Source organism: Nymphalis io, chromosome 13 (assembly GCF_905147045.1).
Source record: "Nymphalis io chromosome 13, ilAglIoxx1.1, whole genome shotgun sequence".
Classification (NCBI taxonomy): Eukaryota; Metazoa; Arthropoda; class Insecta; order Lepidoptera; family Nymphalidae; genus Nymphalis; species Nymphalis io.
Window position 1 is genome coordinate 8,320,395 of NC_065900.1, and position 23,925 is coordinate 8,344,319.

General features: G+C 31.1%; 1 protein-coding gene across 2 annotated transcripts in view; it reads left to right on the forward strand.

Annotated features, from left to right (window-relative positions):
* Positions 1-2,354: 2,354 nt before the first annotated feature.
* The window catches only part of LOC126772644 (homeobox protein abdominal-B), a 51,297-nt gene continuing 29,726 nt past the window's right edge, over positions 2,355-23,925 (forward strand). For both annotated transcript variants that reach the window (XM_050493041.1, XM_050493042.1), the window contains exons 1-2: positions 2,355-2,598; positions 16,637-16,698. The gene's annotated coding sequence lies outside the window, so the exon portion shown is untranslated. The remainder of the gene's footprint in view (positions 2,599-16,636; positions 16,699-23,925) is intronic.

Consider the following 23,925-nt stretch of genomic DNA (forward strand, 5'->3'; position numbering starts at 1 on the left):
TGGTTGGCTGCATAAGCACTATGTTTGTCTTTAATCGTGAATAAATATATAAAATAGGAACTACAAAAGAACATTTAAAGTAGATACACATAGCTATAACTTTTATGTTTCGCGCCAGGATTAAGTTACGAACACATAAGTACTTATAGGAATTGCGTCTAATCCTACATAGCCATAAAAGTAAAAAGTTATTTAGTACAAAACAGAACTCATCGGGAAAGTTGCAGAGTAATAATTTACTTGTAAAGACGTAGCCCGAGTCTTAACGTCTTGTAATATCTTCCACTGACATATTTATTGTTTTCGAGGGCGGGGGATGACGCTTCCTTGAAGGGGAAGATACATAGATATATTTTATTAAACAAGAGATGCTTACAAAACATCGGGATGACACTAAAATAAAGTTTTACTGAGACATTTTTTGAATACTGCTTATAAAAACCGATGTTCTTATCGTTATTTTTAATCTGTATGTTTTAGGAGATTAATTTTATACAGACATTGAATGTTATTTATGTTTCTTCATTAATTACTCTGTCATTTTTTACTTATTTAAAATATGACTGAGTATATTTTGTTTTATTTATTTCTTGCTAGAGTAAGCAATTTGTTTTATTTTACGTAGGTGGCTACGTAGGTATGTATAAGTAGGTACCTACGCTGAATCAATTAAGCTTATTATTTAATAACTGGTATTGATACGTAATAAATAAATAAATTTCTATAAAACTTCACATATTAATATATTAGGCCTATTCTCGAATTATTTTCAATGTTTGATTATTTACGATATTTTTTAAATTCGCATAAAAGACAAAAACAATTTTGGATCAAAAAATATTTTGAAAATTTTTATGGCATTTGTTGTTATTCACTTAAAAATTAATTAAAAAATTCCAATGTAGCGATAAAAAAAATCGGGTCAACGGGGATTTTTATGAGGCAATAATTTTCATGATTAAGACGTTTCAGCAATTATAAGGACAATAACAGCCAATCGAAATGCTTATGCTTACCTTATTAACTTTACCTACTGTGTGGTTTAGGGTGTGTTTATACAGGCGTGTGTCAGCTGTGATGTAAAATTAAAAAGCGGACGTAAGGTTTTATGTTTAGGGCTACCTTTGAAAAAGATTTGGTTAAATAAACCAAGAAGCTAAAAAAAATTGATATAAAAAATATTTTGAGTGTCATATCGCCTTTTACCAATTGCCTTTTAGATAGGTACAATATTTATAAATATTAAGATAATACCTATATAATGTCTAAATATTAGTTGAATTTAATATTAATTTTATGAATGATATAGCTCAATTCAGCTATTATCATACCTAAAAATTTATAATGATACCGAATTTCGAAATACAATTCTGTTGAAGTCTTTTTATTCACTGATAAAGGCTAAATGATCTCATTCGAATTTCTTTGAGTATGTCTTTAGCCAAATTTTATATCATTACTACCAGCCCTGAAAAAAGCAAGGCGTGGGGCAACGGGTCGTCGACCGGCCGCCTGTGTTCGAATATCGCTTGCAATATCTCGGTGAGCTTAATACCTCGAGCCTGTCTGCCCCTAGCTTAACTTCAATTTACTTGCAATATTTTACATATTTTATCGGCCTGAGGCAGGTACCTACTGTATAATTATTTGGTTTCATTGAAGTATTTTTTGTTACTATAAACATTGGTACCACTTAAGTAGGTATGTGTAATAATTAAATGCTAATTTGCTTTATAGTTTTAAAAGTCTAAAAAAATAGTAACGTTAAATGCGAAAGTAAAAACAACGTGGAAATCATATTCAACAACAGTTAAAACTACGTGATGAGGTAACCACGATACTATTCGCTATTCTTATTATAGTATCTACATACGCATTTCATAAATATGTATTTAACCATATTTTATTCAAAACAACGTACTACCACCTACTAAAATTTTACACATGTTTTTTTCTTGTGAATGTCTTTTTACTGAAATGTGCAATAAATAAAATAAAGTGGGTAGGCATATTATCTAGCAACACTTAAATCTTTTCTGTATTATTAATTAATCTAATATTTTAACTAAAAATGATGTATTTTGATAATTTATAAATTATGAAAATTCCCAATACAATCGAGCTATCCGTTAAGCGACTTAGAATTATTCGTTGGATCGAATTAAGACATTTTGCAAGCCACAAGAAATACTGTTCTGGAGTTGGTCGTTCGTTACATTTACATAGCTACTAGCCTATAAATAAATACCGGCTCACGCACACGTGCACAATATGACGTTGTTTTAAGTTTATTTTATTTTTATACTCAACAGCGGTGGTGCGCGCGCGGCCTGTAATTTCGCGCTGCTCGCGGCGCGCAGGCGCGTACGCAAGCCAGATAAAGATGGCCGTCGATTGCTAAAAAACGAATATAATTTTAAGTGATTCACTGATTTTTAAATCGATCATGTAAAATATTTCTTCTAAGAAATATTTTTACACAACAATCGATCAACGTTTTGTGAAAAAAAGACTAAGCCAGTGTTCAGGAACATGTTAATCACTTTACAAAGCCATTTTAACATTTTTAAAGCATAGGCTTGAATTTTCATCTTGAAAGTGAGTATCATTAATGTTTACTTATTCATCTCGTGTATTATTATCTGTACATTGTTATCTACTATTACACACCGTGACGATCTTTTCCGTCGTTAGATTAGAATTCTCAGTGCAGACCTAGGTATGATATTTTTCGTTCATGTGATGGGATTATATCTCATGTTATTATTTATTACTAGATATATATGGTTGAAAACTAGGTTATTTTAACTTTTATGTATTTGAGGTCAAGATAAAAAACATACAGGAATTAACAATACATTTCTTACTAACTCAAGAAGCAGTACAAATACATAACAATAAATGTTTTAAGGTTTAATATTCGATGTATATTATTGTCATAATACATAAAACTGTCGTATAATGTCATGTGCAAATAATTTTATATTTAAGATAGGTAGATAATCTCAAGTCTGAGAACACTAGGGTATTAAAATTTGCTTACTTACTACCTATCTACTTTGTATTTTATTCAGACCGGATACCTAATATTTAAGATTTTCTTTGAGATGCCAAACTGCTATATGCACTTTAACTTAAAACTAGAGTTTAAAAAAAGGTTTTACATTTATTACAAATAGTAGCGCTTATATCGATGAAACAATGATGACAAATATAATGAAAGTACTCAAATACGAATGAAATGGATCAAATTTAGTATTTTTTTTTATATTTTGAAATGAAGCTGTGTATAAAAAAGTACTACTTCAATAAAAAAAAAACATTACACCCACATTTCCTAATTACTTAAAATAGAAATAAAAATAAAATTTCCAAACATAAATACATAAATTCAATTATATTGAATTGATATAACTTTCTCATTTTTTTTTATTTTTGATCTAAAATTTTTATTTGTTAAAACTATGTACAGACATTTTTTAATATACAAAATAAAAAAAAATACACATTACAAATTTATAGCAAAAAATATACTTTCTAATCGAAATATTGAAAAAAAACTAATAAGTTTCTGGCCGATTCTTGGTCGAATCTACATTCCGAACTGGTGGTAGCTTGCATTTAACATATTCTTGTAAATTAAGGATGCAAAAGTTCTTGTAAAATTCTACTTGAATAAAGTATACTACTTATAATTGATTCAAAATTAGTATAATATAAATAAATATAATTGTCAGATTAAATAAGTAATTGTAAATATGATTAAGTTATTACTATAATTATTTAATTTTTTAGCTACCTAAAACATTTTCCTTTATGATTACTGACTGACTATTGTAATCGTGACATTAACTAGGTACTGTTGAGACCGATTACATGTTACATCTTCACGACAGAAATTCGTGAGTATGATACTGAAACAAACGTGTAGCACGTTTACATGAAAACTTGTCCTTTCAGTGTAGATTTCTAGGTTTATCACATACGTGCTCTATGGAATAGCAAAATTTTTATCGCAAGCCCGCTATCGTGGCCGATCATAAATCTGTTTTCAAATCGTGAGTCGCCATTTCTGGTATAGTGGCAATGCAAGCTCATGTAGAAATTTTCCTACAATTGAAATTGAACCATTCATCAGTGACCATAAAGTTTAATTTACGATAGCGTCTTGTATTCTTTTGTTATGTTAGGGAATTAAGAGGGTTTATTGGCGCATTGTACGAAGTATTTGCCAATGCACGTAAAATACTAGGCGAGGTTCTTAAAATGCCTGACTTATTTACGGCCCAAGATGTTCTATACGGATTTGTGCCGGGCTTCGAAAAGATAAAGGCTGCTCATTTAATATATATATATTTAACACTAGCTTGGTCCCTTGGTTTCACCTGCGTTAGATTTATATTATTAACGTGCCGTTTATTTTTACTTGCTATTTGTTGTGTTTTACGATTAGGTAGTAACTATATAAGATAAAAAGCCGAGATGGCCCAGTGGTAAGAACGCGTGAATCTTAACCGATGATCGTGGGTTCAAACCCGGGCAAGCACCACTGAATTTTCATGTGCTTAATTTGTGATTATAATTCATCTCGTGCTTTACGGTGAAGGAAAACATCGTGAGGAAACCTGCATGTGTCTAATTTCACTGAAATTCTGCCACATGTGAATTCTACCAACCCGCATTGGAGCAGCGTGGTGGAATAAGCTCCAAACCTTCTCATCAAAAAAAGAGGAGAGGAGGCCTTTAGCCCAGCAGTGGGACATTCACAGGCTGTTACGGTTACGGTTACGGTATATAAGATAAATATATAATATTATACTGCTTGGCAAACGCTTCCTCAAAACTTAAGGAGTAGGCTTGGAACTTATTTCATCTTCTGATCCATCTGGGAACACCAATATACTTTGAGTACAGATGTCCGTGTGGAATGCAGGTGGCTCTTTCGGCTTACATGATCTTTCATGAATATTTTGATTATATAATTAAAATGGTTTGTGCCACGTTGTCACGTTACTGCTCTTATTGAGTATTCTGAAATTTGTCTTGTTGACAGCAAAAGACCCGATGATCTGACGCTAGTTTTCTGGGAATGGGGACGGACTATTTTGTAGGACTCTATATGCGTTGGCCCTGTTCTATGTCGGGGAAACAACGTTAAGGGCCTAGAGCTGCAGAGGAAAATAATAATAATAATAATGTCCTCCACACCGATTTCAGCCACGGCGGCCAATCTCAAGAGAGATTAGCCAACTACGCAGGAGATATTATAATGCACAAGTGTGTGCGCAAACCCAGGAGCACTCTGTATTCCCTAACTCTCATAATCAGATGGGACGGCAATCCGACACGACCGGAAAGAGTTCAAGCGCAGGACCAACGTACGTACGTTTACGTGCTTTCCGAGGCATGGGAATGTACACACTTCCAACTTCCAGACTCCGGGCTGCAACTGAGAATTTTCTGACAGAAAAACCCAATAACTTTTTATCGGCCTGACCTGGGACCTCCCATTGAGTCCAGGACCTCCAGGTCTGCGGCCTTACATCAAGCCACTAGACCAACGAGGCAGAGGAAAATACTGAAGCGAACAAACGGCAACCATATTTTTTTCTAATTCCAAATGATATCTTTATTCCGTTTGCGGTTGAAATACTTGATAAATCTTGAAAAATAAAATGAAGTAATAATGTAAACACATTTTTAAAACATATAACACTGCGTTCTAGTGTGCTGGTTAACCAGATCTGGTTGTTCCAGAAAATCGAATTTATGATTGAGCAAAATTCTTAACTTTTGTTATCCCAGGAAATCTGTTATCTTATCTTATATCTTTCTTGGCAAAATCCGCTAATGCCTTCAATTAGGGTTGTGTTGAAATCATAACATTTATGTTGATTTTTCTGCACTTTAAGCTACAATACGATATTCGGTTAATTAAATTATGGCATTTACTTTTTTTTTTATATAATAGGAAGGCGGACGAGCATATGGGCCACCTGATGGTAAGTGGTCACCAACGCTCTTAGACATTGGCATTGTAAGAAATGTCAACCATCGCTTACATATCCAATGCGCCACCAACCTTGGGAACTAAGATTTTATGTCCCTTGTGCCTGTAATTACACTGGCTCACTCACCCTTCAAACCGGAACACAACAATATCAAGTATTGCTGTTTTGCGGTAGAATATCTGATGAGTGGGTGGTACCTACCTAGACGAGCTTGCACAAAGCCCTACCACAAACTAACTACTCCCTCTATTAGCTCCTGAAATTCCCTGCGATACTTAAAAAAAATCGATACTGCCATTTTTAACTTGTATTTTCTCGATAAATGACGCGGAAATATATATTATAATATTTAAATTATACTTATATAGATTTTGTTGATAAGTTGAATGTGAGAACCAATTGTAGATTATTATGACTTCAATTCACAGAACAGAACGTAATCTTTTTCATATAAACGCTGTACATAAATAGGAGTAGAAACCAGTGAGAAGAGTGACTTGTAGATAGGAAGCATCTAAATACCAGCTCACGTGTTCCCCTCCTCTTACAACCCGGGTTCCGGGATATAAATGAAATCACTTCATATTTATATACCTGTCTGTAAAAACACAATTCCGTAAAACAATGTTTATTTTCATAAAAAAATTATGAAATTAATTGAAGTAACGTATATTATTTATATGGAGTTTTATTTATCATCTACTTGGAAGTTATTGTCGAGATTATTTTTATTTAAATGCAAAAATAAAATTACAAAACACATTCAGTGTCAATTAGTATTTTTTTATCTAAAATATACATATTTGTAAGGTCACTGCAAAGTGCAAAATTTTCCCGGTAACGCCGTATCTTACAAAAAATATAGATAACGGTTTTGACGTTAGGTATTTAATAGCTTTAAATTTGTTATAAAAATATAAGATAGCAATAGAAGGAGAACGAAAGGATCTGATCGCTGGTCTTTATAAAACCCAAGTTAACTACCTACTATTTTTTTATTTAACTACATTATACATAAACCGTTTTATTGCAGAAGTAAAATTGAGATAGAAATTCAATTTAATAAAAAATATTTGTATAAATACATGAAATTTCTTTAATTTTTTTCTCAATATTGATTATGAAAAAGAAACATATTTTTTTTCTTTTATTTTGCACGTAAGTCATATTATTTATACAATCGTAAGTACATATTTGTTATAAGCTGAAGATTAATCATCAAACGGTTTATTAGCACGGCCAATAACAATTTATTGGTTTCTCAGTGAGAGTCAATTACGTTAGAATAACTTTCCCGATGCGTTTCTACGTGAGTAACGTTTGCGAAAATGGACGATATGCATAATGCGATTATATAGGTATTTGTTAAGTGATCTAGAAAATTACTAGAAGATGGAGCATAAAAAAAGATTGAGCAATGATAAATGTTAATTAAAAATATACAGATTAAAATCAAAAATAATTAATGTACAAATAATAAAGCCGCTTTATAATGTGCCTAGAATGCAGCATTTAACATTTTAAGATTCTCTTTTAAAAACATCTTTTAAAAATATTATTTAAACATAGAGTAGGTATTCCTTTATTAACTCAAAATATGAATATTAGTTAATATTTAAGTAAATATATCACTTTATCTTTTCATTGCTTTCGATGAAAAATCATCAAAACAGTATTTATCATTTTTCATTGTAAGACATCAATGACCTACTGCTTGTATCATTTAAATAAATGCCTCTTGACCTCCGTTTACAAATTTGTCTGTGTATTTATATTTTTTATTCTCTTTTGAATTATCAATTCAATCAAATTTAACCTATAAACGTTCTTATTCAAGGTATGCATGGTCTGATATCATATCTTATAGAATTATAATTAAATATTTTCTATAGTTTTCATATATTGATAGTTAGGTACTAACTATATTTGTCGTCAGGTATAATTTATACCGTTTACATTTTCCTCTGAAAAAATAAACTGCAATTTTCTTTCACATCAAATTACATTGCGCCATTAACCGAAGTTTCAGACGTAATTTACGACGAAGCCGTTATACAAAATGGAAACTTGTGCCCGCAGCTGAATTATTTGATTTATAGTAGACGAGAGAGATCTAGCTCAATTAGAGGCACTGCGGGCCTCTGCGGGTTTGATTTATTATGATTCATAGTAATCTCGGATAACAAGCTAAATTAGAAATGGCGTACTTAATATCTTACATAGGTAGGACTTCATAGCACCTAAAATGAAATTATAATAATAACGAATTGCTACCTCCCCCATAAATAACGACATAACTAATTACGTTATTCTGTGTATGAATAAAAAATAGGAATAATTAATTTAATATATAAAATTATTATATAGGTACTGTGTTGGTAGCTAATACTGACCAGCAACTGTGGACTGTTTCTCGATCACGATCTTATGTATTTACAAATAGTCAGTACGTAAATATTTCTGATTGAGTTATCTTGTAACACAAAAGTAATCAAATGAATGATTTTATCTTATTAAATGTTATTGCGTTGACTTTTGAATAAATGTATAGGTAGATTATATAATATAGATCATTAAGGTATTTAAAAATGTTTATTGTTTGGTTTGTTTTAGCTTGGATAATTATATATATATAACTTGTAATAAATTTGGATTAGGTTACGTACACAGCTCATGAACCTTATCGACCAAAAAACAATTCAGGTTGACATATTAGTTAATGGACGATCGGAATCGCTCCTACCGCTACGACCTCATGTACCATATATTTATATAGCGTATAACTTCAATGAAGGGACTATCTAAAACACATACATATAAAACTATTTTTTACGATTATTATGATTAACGACTGATAGGTAGTATCAGATAATTCGTAACATTGACATGTATAACAAAGTAAAAACCCTAAAGTAACTTCTAATTGCTAAAAATATAAAGATATATTTTTGTTTAATATTTTCTGTACGAATCGACGTCATTTCTATTATGCTATACACTGAGAAAGAAATCATGCTAGCCAGCGTCTCTGTTTTATGACAATAGTGACGGATGACGTTGTACGGCTTCGATGCCATCTTGTATTAATACCACAAATTGCGGTCACATTCAGAAAACGTTGATAATAGTTTATTATAACTTAAAAAATGTTTTCATTCTTTATTATAAACTATATATGTGTCATTTTTTCATACTGTAGAGATTATACATTTTAAAATATTTTCACATTATATTTAAGTAAACATAAATAGTTTGACTTAGGTTTAGTTAGAAATAAAAACTGTCATATAATATAGGTAAAACGCACATTTCAAAATGAAATATTCAATCGAACCGCGTTCCCATGTTTGATACAAGCGTTACCTAAAGGCAATAAACAGGGCACTAAAGGTGACACACATAAAGAGATCTACTTTACATGACTCTGATACCGCGTCATCGCCTGTCGTCGCCTCGCCATAACCGATAAACAAATCGTCGACTCCACTCAGCCCCACTATCGTGACCGTAAAAACTTAACTATCCGGTAACACGAATACACCTGAATATAAATCACTACACTGGTAACGCACTTATCAAAATGTGTATGACACGATCGCGTTTATGGATTCTATTCGTGCTCACGTTCCACGATAACTCAAACATTCTCGAAATATGCAAAAATCACGCAATGACTACTCCGCATCGGAGTCGACTTTGTACTATTAACATGTACATATTTAAAAGCTTTCGTAACCGAAATTACTTTCGTTTCCCGCAAAATACAGAAATATTTATATACGAAGTGTACCTTATGCTAATCTTACCCTTTCAAATCGAAAAGGACAAGACGGACAATATGAGCAATGATTTCAGTGTATTGTTTCATTCGAACTAGTTTTTTTTTTTAACAAAGGGTCGTAATTTATCTAATGCGTTTAGATAATTTATGAAAAGGTTACGCAAGTATTGTGCTTTTGTCAAGCCACACTTTCGGTTTCAGCGTACTGATTTGCATAACCGGGCAAAGGTACAATGCTCGGACACCCTTTGAATAATCCTTTTCGTTTCACTTTTAAAATGGTTTCATTGTTGACATTTCGTACGAGTAATAAATAAATCAGACGCAAATTTATATGGTTCAACGCATGCGGTATATTGTACAACAATGTTGCCTTATATACTTCCTTGCCTTATATACCTTCTTGGCTGACGGGTTCTGTGAGAATGTTGAAGCTAATTTTGCTTTAGAAAATACATACACAGAACTGGCGTACTTTATCACTTGAACCTACTTTATCCTACTTTTAGCCAAAAGGGAAGTATATAGAATAAAATATTTATGTATTTGTTTTATATGTTAGCAGTTCGATTATAACACAAACCTGTGGATCACAAGTTTAACTATATTAATTGACATTAATTTGACTATTACCATAAACGATAAAGTGGTCAATGATGGTAAAATGGTTAAAATAAATGCCAATAACGCACGTCATTATGGCGTGTAATATCGTTTTACAACTTTAAGGCAATAAATAAATTGACTGCCGTTTGTACATTTTATTACGATTTAAAAGTCGATGAGTGTTTGAAACGAATAATTGATTTATGCCGGTTATTAATGTTAATTTGATGCTGTGTTAAGTATTAATTTCACCATTGATTGTTTATTGATCTAAATAAAAATGACCTATTCATAAATTTTACGAACCCATACATATTTTTTTCGTTACGTTTTGTTAACGTGAATACTATTTTATACCTACCGTTAATTAATGTCAATGAAATAATCATAATAATAAAGATCTCAAAACCGCCTGAACTAAATGTTCGTGATACAACATAAACGTACTAATCAACAATGTACTAAATTACTTTACTAATAAAATAAAATATAGCCATAATCACCTGGTGAGCCATAATATAAACCGAAATATCAGAATGGTAATCCATCACACTCATATGTTAATGATCGTACTTTTCTACAAATGTTTTAGTCTTTTAGTCGTTCAAACACGTGTTAATAACCAATAAAACAGTTTAGTGGTACATAAAAAGTTGGGATTTATAACGAATAACTTATGATTGCCCAACGCGTGCCCGCTTTACAATGCGATTAAAATCTAGGCATTCGTACTACGGCTCGAGTTTCATTGACTTTCATAGTTGTTTCGCGATTATTACTTCCTAATTATGTGTCTTATTTAATAACCGTTTAAATAACAATTTGCTTTAATAACACATGAATATTTAAATTTATTATACCCAGTTCCGAGGCGCGAAGTCGTTGTAACTGTAAAAGTATCTAGTTCGTTAGATAATCTTGAATTGGTTGAACGATAGGTATATATAAAAAGTTTAAAGCTTGTTAGAAAATAATAAAGTATCTATATATTGAATATACGATGAAGTTTTTGGATAAAATGTCCGATATATCTTTATGTACTACACGATTATGCACTTACATATTCCGTTCGAGTATGCTCTTGTCCAATCAGAGAACTCTTGAGACGGGTTCGTGGCGAGCATTGTCGATAAAATTTATTCAACGTTATTTCGATAATGCTCCAAACATAACACAACGTGTAGGAGGTAAATGGAAATGAATTAGACCCTTTCACACGCACGTGACCTTGTTTACTTATATACATTTTATTATATTACCTAGTAACCATCTCTACTCAATTGATAATTTTTTAATTATAAATTTGAATTCAAACACGGTGTCAAATTTATCAAATCATGTTCAGTAAATATAATAAATTCTCTATTTTATGACTTGGCTAAAATATACATTTATTTATTATTTATGTGACTTTTGTAACGGATAATAAAATCAACTTACATGGGAGTTTATTTGCAATTATTTTACATGTCACAACCAATTTTAGTATGTTAGAGGTATGATATCATTTATTGTACAATTCACTGAAGTTCGACGCACTCGAAACTCGTGTGAAGGGACATTTCGGTGGCGTGGGATTCTGGAACGGGTTGATCTGGCGGACGAGTCGTAAACATTCAAAATTAGTGCTCTAAACTAACCGGTAACAAAAAACTCTGTTTAATTTTAGACGCCGGGTAATCTGAATCGGCTGCATACCTCTTCGGATTCTCGTTGGTACGTACTTTTAAGGACTGGAGGGCTGCATTAAATTATACTGAAATTTAATAATATGTTATAAACCTAAATCAAATTGGTACATGTATAAAACAAGTCTCAGAAAATATGTTATTTACATTTAGGTACAAAACTTCAAAATACCTACCCACTTAAATATTTATTGAACGTTTTTTACTATCTAAGTAAAATGAGGTTAAAAGCAATATAATATAGAAAATACAAATTTTATTTAGAACTAGAAATTCTTTTAAACAAAATAATTTATGCCTACGGCGTATTCTTAATGACTAATCTTAATCTCTATGTTAAATTTATTAAATAGAAAATGTTTCATATTATACAAGCACTATTTTCGTAAATACCATCTTCCATTATCATTAAGTGTCTAAAAGCTTCCCCCATACTTTCCACCCTTTCGCGGGTCTCTCATGACCAATTAGCTGTCGCCTACAATCACACGGGCACCAAGCTATTAAAACTTTTCCCATCAAACTATCACAATCGAAATTAAAACATAGAATAGATACCCCTATTTTTTAAATATAAAAACCTGATTTAATTTAATTGACGTCCATATTAAATGCTGTGAAAGGGTGGATGTTTGTAAAAAATAATGCGGGCTGTCGTAATTACAAAATTCTTACTAAACTTTTACTTTATTTCTTTTCAAAACAGTGCCTAGTTGTTTTAAATTATTGATCATCTTTTTGTTTGAGATGTAAAATAACGTAATTGCGGAATATTAACAATTTCTATATTCCTCTATTTAGAACTGATTTTTTAAACAAAAAGGCTCACCTAACTAAAAAAGGAGCAATACCTAAATTATATATATTAAAAAAAAATTACGTATAAATATAAAAATAAAGATAAAAGTAAATATGATGATTATAAATAACATGATCTCGTTTATTTAAATAAATAGAGTAGATAAAATAATTTTTAATTAATTAAAGTATAAAAATAATAATATTTCTTAATTACTCGCTTAATCAATTACTTGCCTACCTACGAGTAGATGCATTTAATTTAGAATAAAATAAAAATTAAAAAAAAAAAACGTATCTCTATATTGAATTGTCAAACAAATATTTCTTAAAATTCTTACATTATTTATTTGTATGTATATACTTTAAATATGTATAATGAATAATGTATGACTTTTTATCATCCGTGCTTTACAGACCATTTCACCGGAACTATGACTCGACCAAAATTATCTATCACAAAGATAGATAGGGTCTGGTCGGGGGAACGGACTTTTTTATTATTTATGTAATATTTTGTAATTTTTTTAAATATGAAGGGTGGATCCCTACACTAAAGGGTGGGCCGTCGCTGAATGAATTTATTGTCCTTTGTAGATAAACATATCAATTTGTTAGTGTTTTGTTAGCGGCATAAATGTAGAATACAATTATTGTGGATGAGCGTGGTCTCAGTTTAGTTAAAAGCTCTTCACTGAACGCATGCTCGTGAATTAACTTTATTTAAGTGTTATAATTTTAATTGGTCTTCATAAAATGTAATTTTACAAACACTGGCTGAAGATTGTTGTAATTACACATAGTGATACGAAATGCATTGTACCGGTAAGTTGGTTTTATCTTTATAACTTATTAGAAAACACCTATTATATATTTTTAATTTGTCTTAAAATAACAATTGTTAAAGAAATAATCGTAATTGAATTATTTTCTTAAGTGCTTAATTTGTATCTCTGAACCGTAATTACTATATATACTTATATTATATTGCCTTTGCTTTCAAAAGTTTGTAAGGTGTAACTTTGCTTATGTATCGAATGGTAAAATATAGTGAAGTAGTCATGTTGTCTACCTACACATATATTAAAATTGATTCAATGTTAGTCAGGGTTTGATGACGGTTAATTTATAGGTGTCTTTTTATAATTATTGAATCAAAAGATATTTGATATAAGAATCAAATACCATTACGCGCTTAAATTAATTATAGCTACTTTTAACATTTCTCGCTTGAGAATAGGTTTAAGGAATAACTAAACAAACTAGCTTCGATTTTGTTTATCCAGCCCCTGCATCCAACCATGCGTATCCGCCAACCACTTCCTTGTGTAAAAAAAATTAGAATACGCGCGCTAACGTAATCTACGAGCAACTTTATACGTGAATCGATTAGAAATCAAGCGAATAAAATCGATTTTCCCCCAAATTGAATAGTCGTAAAACGTAGGTAGCAGTTTTAACGTCCAGATTGTTTACACGGCGGCGTCACGAGTGTAAACGCTTGTCGATAATTGATGATTTGATTTACAACATCACTAAACAACCGGTGTTTGGGCGATCGATACGGTTGCGCCTTTGAATGGAGCGGATTACACGCTTTTCTTACAATACGCTATCTAGTCTTGTGTCTATTCTAGTCCTCGTGGATATTATATATTATAATATGTCGATTCGTTTCCAGATCCGAATAAGATCATAACAACAATATTTACTATATGCTTTGCTAGCCCTATTTGTGGTCGTATTTTTGGCACTGTGTTATATTAATATCATTGACAGCCTTCTTAGTTTAGAGGTCCTATTTCAAACCCCAGGTTAGTACAACTTAAAAATAAAATAGTAATGGCTTTAATTTAAGAAACGTCAATCTGTTTTTGTACGATATATTTAATGTATTCTTTTAATAAAAATTAATAAATATATATAACGTAGATGTCAAATAAAGAATTAAAATCCAATTATAAGCGGCATTTGAAACAATGAGTAGATTCTTATCGGCACATATAAAATATCAACAAAATCCCGCTCAGCCATTAAAAATGCGTAATCAGGCAATTTAAAGGTCGACGACCATACACACTGCACTCGTAACCTTTGGTACTATAAATTTTATTTGATAAACATTGAAACAATCGAGTCGTTGTAATGTCAAAGTTTTGCGGTAGGTTATGGACTATTGTGACTTCTTCCGTATGCTTTAATGGATTTATATCATGGAGTAAATAATTAAGGCACGAGAAATAAAGCGTAATTAATCTTTATCGCTTGTTCTTTTAAGTTCTATTCGACAGTGTCGATGCGTTATTTCGCGATTAATAGATGATTAGCGATTCATGGTCGCGTTTATGGCGGTCTCGTAATAAATTTAGTTTATTGCATATCAATCATGGGTGTGTGACTGAAGAGGCCCGGGCCCTCGCTGCGTCGTGACCTCCGTGAGGCTGCCTAGTAAATTACTTTTTATCGTAAGCAATATAAATTCTTGCAACTTTGCAGTCTTGCTGCAAAGTTTTGTTGTGTAAGCACGTGGAATTCTGTTCACAAAAAAACCTTTTAGAGGTGTACCTAATGGTTATTCCGAAACGTGATGTTTTCTTTATATTCAAAATTTATTTTTGATTCGAAAGACACTGCTTAAAAAGCTTAACTAACCTCTCGTGTAGGTGGTATCTTTATACTGAATTATAAATTAAGTAGGTGTGTATATGAACCACTCAAAATTAAACAATTCATATAATTATTATCAAAATAATTAAACTTACAATTTATATAATGCTCGCTAAAATATTTTCACTAATTAAAGATAACGGGACTCAATATCCATACTAACTGAGTCACCAGTTCTGGAAATTCCCTCCAAAAATACTTTACGGCGGTTCTATTTTGATAAGAATATAGTAATTAATGTTATAGAGTAAATACCACTCGACTTACCATTTTTAGTTACTTTCGTACATTACGTACGTAATGTACACAAACACGGACACGTTTAAAGAAAGGCCATAGTTATTTTAGAGCAGTCATAAATTCACCATTAATATTTGCTTAGCTTACCATAAAGTGAAGTGGTAAGGTCTTGGATACTGTAAAATGTGCACTTAGTAGAGATTATCGCATATGGCTGTAAATAGTCTACGTTAGTGCACTGTACCTACACGTTTAATTTATGAGCCGAGTTGCTTGTTCTAAAGAACAGCTGCGTCTTAAGGTTACCGTGAGTTGAGGTCATTTAAATTTAAACTTTTAAAGGACGAACTTGAATTAATTTTATATTTCATATGTTCTGTCACGTTCTTAATTTAATTCATGGGCTTCGTGTGCAATTTTCCTTGCTGCGTTTTTTATTTCTAATAAATCATTTAGTTTGCTAAGGTAGGTAGATATTTACACATTATAGAGTTATATTCATAACTTATATTACAATTATTTATTTATTTGTAAATACATCCCATATCTATAATGAATACTTTCTACAATTATAAGGCCCCTTCTTATAATTGTAGAAAGTATTCATGCCTTAAAGTATTATTTACAAGTTACTCTTAGGAAGTGCAGAGTAAAATCTTTGTAAGTGTGCAAAATTAACTGACACGAAATATTTTTTTGATTAGAAATATTCTGATTAAAATTATTTTAACCATATTCACTTTAGAACTACATTATTCCATTATGTTTTAATAATTAAATTATAATAACTATTTACATAAGATTATTTATTAGATGGTTTTACAAAATATTTGTTTTTTTTTCAGATTTCATCAAAATGGTTTAAAGAAGAAGGCTTGTTAGAATTCTGCAAAACGCTGCCTATAAGGTATGCTATTATAATTTATGCATGCACCTAATCTAATAAGTTCAATAGAATTCCAAAATAAAATTTAAAATTCAGTTGATTGCCGTAATTAGGTATCAAATTTATTTGAAGCCATAACGAAAAATATTCCAATATCTTTCACATGCGCCGAACATTCCGCCATGCGGAACTTTTAAATTTTTCATTCCCCTACTCAAATCAAAAGAACCCAATCTGCTATCGATGCCACTACTCTGAACGAATGAGATAACACTACATTTTTCAATTCACATCGCACGTATAGTTTTCTTCGAGTTAGAATGAGAAGGCAGATAAACAAACATGGCGGCGAGGAGAACGGGTATGGCACCTGAATTTTCGAGCACACATGTAAAGCTTTTGTGACTGTGTGAGCTTAATCTTACTTGCGTGAGGGAGGGTATATCAGATCAGATGTCGGGCACTGTAAGCAATTTGATTATTAATTTTTATAAGGAATATTCATTTTTAAAAGGGTAAAAAATAAATCATAATAATGGTATCCAATATAGTTTACAGTACTCATAAGATGCAGCTTAAAATATTATATTACGATACATATATAAAGTACTTATTTTCAGTTTAAATATTTTCTGTGGTACCTAATAATTAAGTACGTGCAGTTAATTGTTTTATGAAATATATTTTATAAAAGTTAGCATTTTTAATATTATAACTAAACAATTATCAATAAATAAATTACATGTTATTGTTATATTTCATGTATTCTACATGATCTTAAAAGATAACATCATTCAAAAAATTGACTTAGTATTATGTTTTTGAGTTAAAGAAAAACTAAATTAGCATCAAAGTGTTGACCAGACCTGCTATCGTTTGGTTATACGTGGTAGTTTCACTAACGCTACAAAGATGGCGCTTTTAAGTTTAATTTATCTAATCTGTACTGTATCTAAATAACACTAAATAAAACGAAAATGTTTAATCTATATATAAAAATACAGAGGTAAAAAAATTTAAAACAGCTTTCCCATTAGCTTGCTATGGAATAAAATATTATTTATGATTTCTAAAATTTAAAAATTTAAAAATCTTAATTTGGAAATTATGCATAAAAAATTGAAGTAACTAATAAATATTAGTATAATTAATACTTAAATACTTTTTGATTGACCTTAACTTAAAAAAAATTTAAATATTATACTTTAGTAGAATTAAACATAAATAACAATTTTAAATTTATGCTCTACATGTGTTTGTATTATACTATACAAAAAGCTCTAAAGTTAATCTAACCTTTTAGAAGTTCGAGACAACACCGATAGATGGCGTTTAAAATAAAATCACTGAATTCAAACACTAGCACAGTAAAGAAGCAATTCTTACACCGTTAATGTGTCCCCAATCACGGTATCTAAGATTTTATGTCACTTGTATTCTATACTGCTTGGCTCGTTACACTCTCCATTCAAATCAAAACACAGCGATACTCTTGTATCGATGTTTGGCTGTAGAGTTAATGATTAGTCGGTATTACGCACGAATACTTGCATAAAGCTTTCAAAAATAAGTCTGTTTTATTCTAATTATTAAAATTACGAACAATTTTTTTAGTTTAAAAATATTTAAATTCAATAAGTTTTCCAATAATTCTTGTCTTTATAAAAGTAATTTTATTATTTATATTATATTTTATTATTTACCTTTTTATTAATTAATAAAGTCGTCGAAATACTTACATACGCTCTACGTAGGATCAGTACAGGTCATTTATCCAAGAACAACACAAAATAAGTACTCGAAATAAAATATAAATAAAGTTTTTATTTATTTGATGCATACATTTATTGTATTTTTAGTGTTGTACCCTAAAACGGGTTTTTTTCGTTACTAGTAAAAGAACATAAAAGAAAAATCATCGTATTATTATAATATCGCGTAAGCTGACTTATTGGATATATATAATATGCTGTTTTGATGCGTCCTTGTTTAAATAATATACCTAATAGTTATTAAAGTTCCTGATAAGTATATATATTTTTAGAATAAGTATACCTTTGACTAGTTTTTGACGAGCCGGTTGGCGTAGTCGGTGGATGCTTGCCTTTCACGCCGAAGTTTGTGGGTTCGATTCCCACCCAGGACAGATATTTGTGTGCATGAACATATCTGTTTGTCCTGAGTCTGGGTGTAATTATCTATATAAGTATGTATTTACAAAAGAAAAATAGTATATCAGTTGTCTGGTTTCCATAGCGCAAGCTCTGTACAAGCTTAATTCGGGATCAGATGGCCGAGTGTGAAAAATGTCCTTGGATATTATTATATTATTATTACCTTTAAATATTGTATTGTCAAGAACATTTTTAATAATTAATAAAATAAGTCACATATATTTATTCATTATATTTTTTTGCAATAAATCTTATATTAAATTGATAAATATATATATATATATAATTATACCTTTATTTATTAAGTAGGTGTTCTAGACTTAAATATTAAAACAATATTACAACACAGCACTATGATTTTAAAAGCGCTTCCTAGAAAGGCGAGCTCGTCCTGCAATTTTGTACAAAAATTCAAATTAGTTTTTTGCTAGTAAAGAGAAAGCCGTTCATCGCGAAGTCAGTACAGTCGAAGATTTTAAACGTGAAAGTAGTGTTTTCTGTTATAATGTATAAATTATTTGTACTTTATATTTTAATGTTATGTTATAGTTATGTAAAAGAAAATATAACGCGTGAATGCGCAAGCGACGGCTGGCGTCGCGCCAATTTTTCAGCAAGTTTAAAAACCGGATAGCTATGGAAATTTGCATTGGTAGATATTTATGTTTTATTTATCTAATCTCTTTACATATAAAACATAAAATTGTATAATTTAAAAAATTTATCGTTTTCATTTTAGATTAATGCATTTATTTAATCAATTTTTACTGGTGGTAGGGCTTTGTGCAAGCTCGCCTGGGTAGGTACCACCCACTCATCAGATATTCTACCGTAAAACAGCAGTACTTGATATTGTTGTGTTCCGGTTTGAAGGGTGAGTGAGCCAGTGTAATTACAGGCACAAGGGACATAAAATCTTAGTTCCCAAGGTTGGTGGCGCATTGGCTATAAGCGATGGTTGACATTTCTTACAATGCCAATGTCTAAGGGCGTTTGGTGACCACTTACCATCAGGTGGCCAATATGCTCTTCCACCTTCCTATTCTATAAAAAAAAAATCAATTCTAGTTTTAATTATTTATATAGATACATAAGCTTATTTCATTTAGTACACAATCTGAAATACATATCGAGCCGAGATTGCTCAGTGGTAGGAAGTTATGGCAATCATAACCGAAGGTTGTTTTTTTAAGCCGGGGCAAGTACAACCGAATTTTCATGTGCTTAATTTCGGTTTATAATTCATCTTGTGTTTGGTTGAAAACCTTTTGAGGAAACATTTGTTTTAAATAAATCTTGCACTTATTTAGACACCAACTGAAGCGTGGTGCAATAAGCTCCAAACCTTCTTATTAAAAAGAACGAAAGACGTCTTAGTCTTAGGAGTGTTACGTTTACATGATTTTACTTTACACAGTTCGCTATGAACATATTATGTATTTTAAATAACGGGGTTTTAATGTCTTAACATTTATACTGGTGGTAGGGCTTTTCGCAAGCTCGTCTGTGTAGGTACCACCCACTCATCAGATATTCTACCGCAGAAATTTGTGTTCCGGTTTGAAGGGTGAGTGACTACAAGCACAACGGACGTAACATCTTAGTTCCCAAGGTTAGTAGCGCATTGGCGATGTAGGTGATGGTTAACATTTCTTACAATGAAAATATATGTGGGTAATGGTGACCACTTACCGTCAGGTGGCCCATATGCTTGTCCGCCTACTTATACTATAAAAAAATGTACATAGCTTTGTCTTACCAGTGGTGTTAACATTTTAGATATATCACTATATATTTACTGGTGGTAGAGCTTTGTGCAAGCTCGTATGGGTAGGTACCACCTACTCATCAGATATTCTACCGCAAAACAGCAGTACTTGGTATTGTTGTGTTCCGGTTTGAAGAGTGAGTCAGCCAGTGTAATGACAGACACAAGGGACATAGCATCTTAGTTCCTAAGGTTGGTGGCATATTGGTGATGTAAGCGATGGTTAACATTTCTTACAATGCCAATGTCTATGGGCGTTGGTGACTTACTATCAGATGGCCCATATGCTCGTCCGCCTTCCTATTCTATAAAAAAAAATCACAACATTACTACTCATCACGTGTTTCTAATTTACTCATTAATCCATTTAAAATATGTCAAAATTTAAATACATACAAGAAAATAAATAGTTAGACCACAATAATGGTAACTTAGTTACTTTGTGATTGACTTACCTCATTATTTTAGCTCGTGTTTAACGATCTGCATCGTTATACGTGTTATTCGGTAAAATAACTAAAATTCAAGGCACTAAAAAATAATCTCAACTAATTCAAAATAATTTTATTGCTACTTAATGGATGTTGCATTAAATTAAAAATGTTAACTACTCAATCCGGATTCTCTGTGTGTGGTCCGGTACATAGTTTTATTTAAAATTCAATGTTACCTAAAATCGGTTCTTGCGTCTTAAGTACCTACTTTATGGCAACTTAATTTATTACAGCGATTTTGAGTGGAGCTTATAAATTATTCGGCGATTTCATAAGTATTTAAAAAAACATAACGCCAAATGCACGTACCATGTAAGTATATATAATTGTACAATTAATGTGTTTTATTATTTGATAAAACAATTATTTTGTAAGGAATATTAGATAAGTATATCATCATTTTCGGGATTTACTTTTAGTTTTTTGTTTATAATTTGAATTAACAATAGCATAAATGCATTTTCCTACCTAGTTTAAGTACCTAATGTGCCCTGGGAGAATAATTAATAAAATCTACACAAATACTGTCTTATTCATTAGTAACAATCACAGCCTTTCAGCAATTAGTCGATGAAGCAATGATTGGTGTAATTGGTAGCATACGACGCGGGTGTTCCGCGCCGATGAAATATACGTCCGCTGTAGCATCTTTACGGCCCCCCTAATAAGCCCCAGGCCTTCTGTTCGTGCTTTCATGAAACCGGTACAATTAACGAGAAGTGGTTTTCTAGCTGATTGTACCAGTTGATTGTATGTATTTAGCTTATCGCATTACGATAAAAAAATATAGAACATGCAAACCACCGTCGTTATAAATAATGTTTTTAATAAAAAAAGAGTTTAAAAACATCTGTATCGGCTTCTCTTTGTAATGGCGAAAGAAATTATAATCATATTGCAAATAAAATTATACTAAGTTTTGTTTTATAAATACCAATGAAACGGTTTTAATGTATATTTCCTCTAATCGAAATCGTTTCATGTACCTAAAAATAAGCGAAGGGTTAAAAATATAACGTAAGAATAATTCAATTAGGTTGGCCTAAACCAGCCGTAATACCTCTATAAATTCTTAATCTAAATTCCGCTACATACCGAAATATAGTTTCTTGTAAAGAACAAAACATACCGCTTGTCTGTGTTATTCTGTTAGATCGATCTGAAAAATAATCTGAAAATATCTAAATCTGTAGAATTCTTAAACAATATGAATTTCCGTGCTTTCTAATTCAATATTATGAATTCAGAGCCTTAAAGAAGAAACAATAAAATCTTTAAACTTTACACTGAACGATAAATCACAAAATGGGTATTTGTTTTGTCTAATCCAGTATCTAGCATGTTACGTGCTTATATTTTATAACGTCGACTAAAATAACACATCAGAGATACGGTTCTATAAAAATATTTTAATACATGTACCCCAATCTAAAAATTCTTAATTTGAATATAGATCGAAATCTTTTTCATGTCCTTTACCGCATTTAAACCATTTGTACCTTAAAACACGAACGATTCAATAGAATATTTCGTTTAGATTTTTATGAGTTTCCGTACAAGAGGGGTGTAAGTGAAAACATATCGGAAGCGGGAAAATCCTGCAATAACAATAACTCATACAGTTTCACGTACCCCCCACTAGATGGCGCGCCGCGGACATAAGTAATCCATTTATTCTCGGGGCGAACTTTATGTAGCGAACTCTTATGGGTATATTGTTTTATATTATTACTCTTAGTTAAATATTGTCGGTTCGTGCTGAGACAGACGCCTCTGGGATTATTAAGTAATTTCTTTTGCCTCTCATGTAGCGATCTTATGAAGAAAGTTTCACGTTCACTAATCTATGTTTAAAAAACATTTCCTCGATAAATATTTAATTAGGGTTTATTTTAACATAAATTGTACAACGGGATAACCTTAAAAAAAATTATTTTTTTTATACTATACGTTTACGTTTTATATAGACGAGCATATGGGCCACCTGGTGGTAAGTAGTCACCAACACCCATAGACATTGGCATTGTAAGAAATATCAACCATCGTTTACATCGCCAATGCGGCGTCAACCTTAGGAACTAAGATGTTATGTCCCTTGTGCCTGTAATTACACTGGCTCAATCACCCTTCACACCGGAACACAAAAATATCAAGTACTGCTGTTTTGCGGTAGAATATCTGATGAGTGGGTGGTACCTACCTAGATGAGCTTGCACAAAGCCCTACCACCATTAAATTTATAACCAGTATAATTATAAGCAAATCTATACTAATAAATGTTTTAATTGTAATACCTAACTGAAAAACTACTAGACTAATGTACATAACACTTATTTTTTTTTTTTTTATTTATTAGGGAAACATACAGCATATCGTATATTACAACTTAATATAATAATCATTTTTTAACACTTATGCCAGTTAAGTTTCCACTACTGTTTTAACAGGGAAGTGGACTAATTTTGATGTTACATAAAATATAACTATTTATGACAAAGTAAAATTTTAACGTAAATATGGTTATGGTTAATTACTAATAAGTATTTTTCACAAGATTATAAAATTTACTTAAACTATTTTTAAACAGATCAATGTGGTTGTATTTTCTATTATGACTATTACAAGATCTTAGAATAAAAGAATTTTTGAAATAATTAGTTTTATAAATGGGTATTGAAAAAGTATCCTGAGAGCGAGCGTTAAAACGAGGACACTTAAATAAAATCTCACTGAGCAGATATGGAGAATCAATTAAATTATTTAATATTTGGTAAAGAAACATTTGGTCTCTTTGTACCAGAAAATACAACGC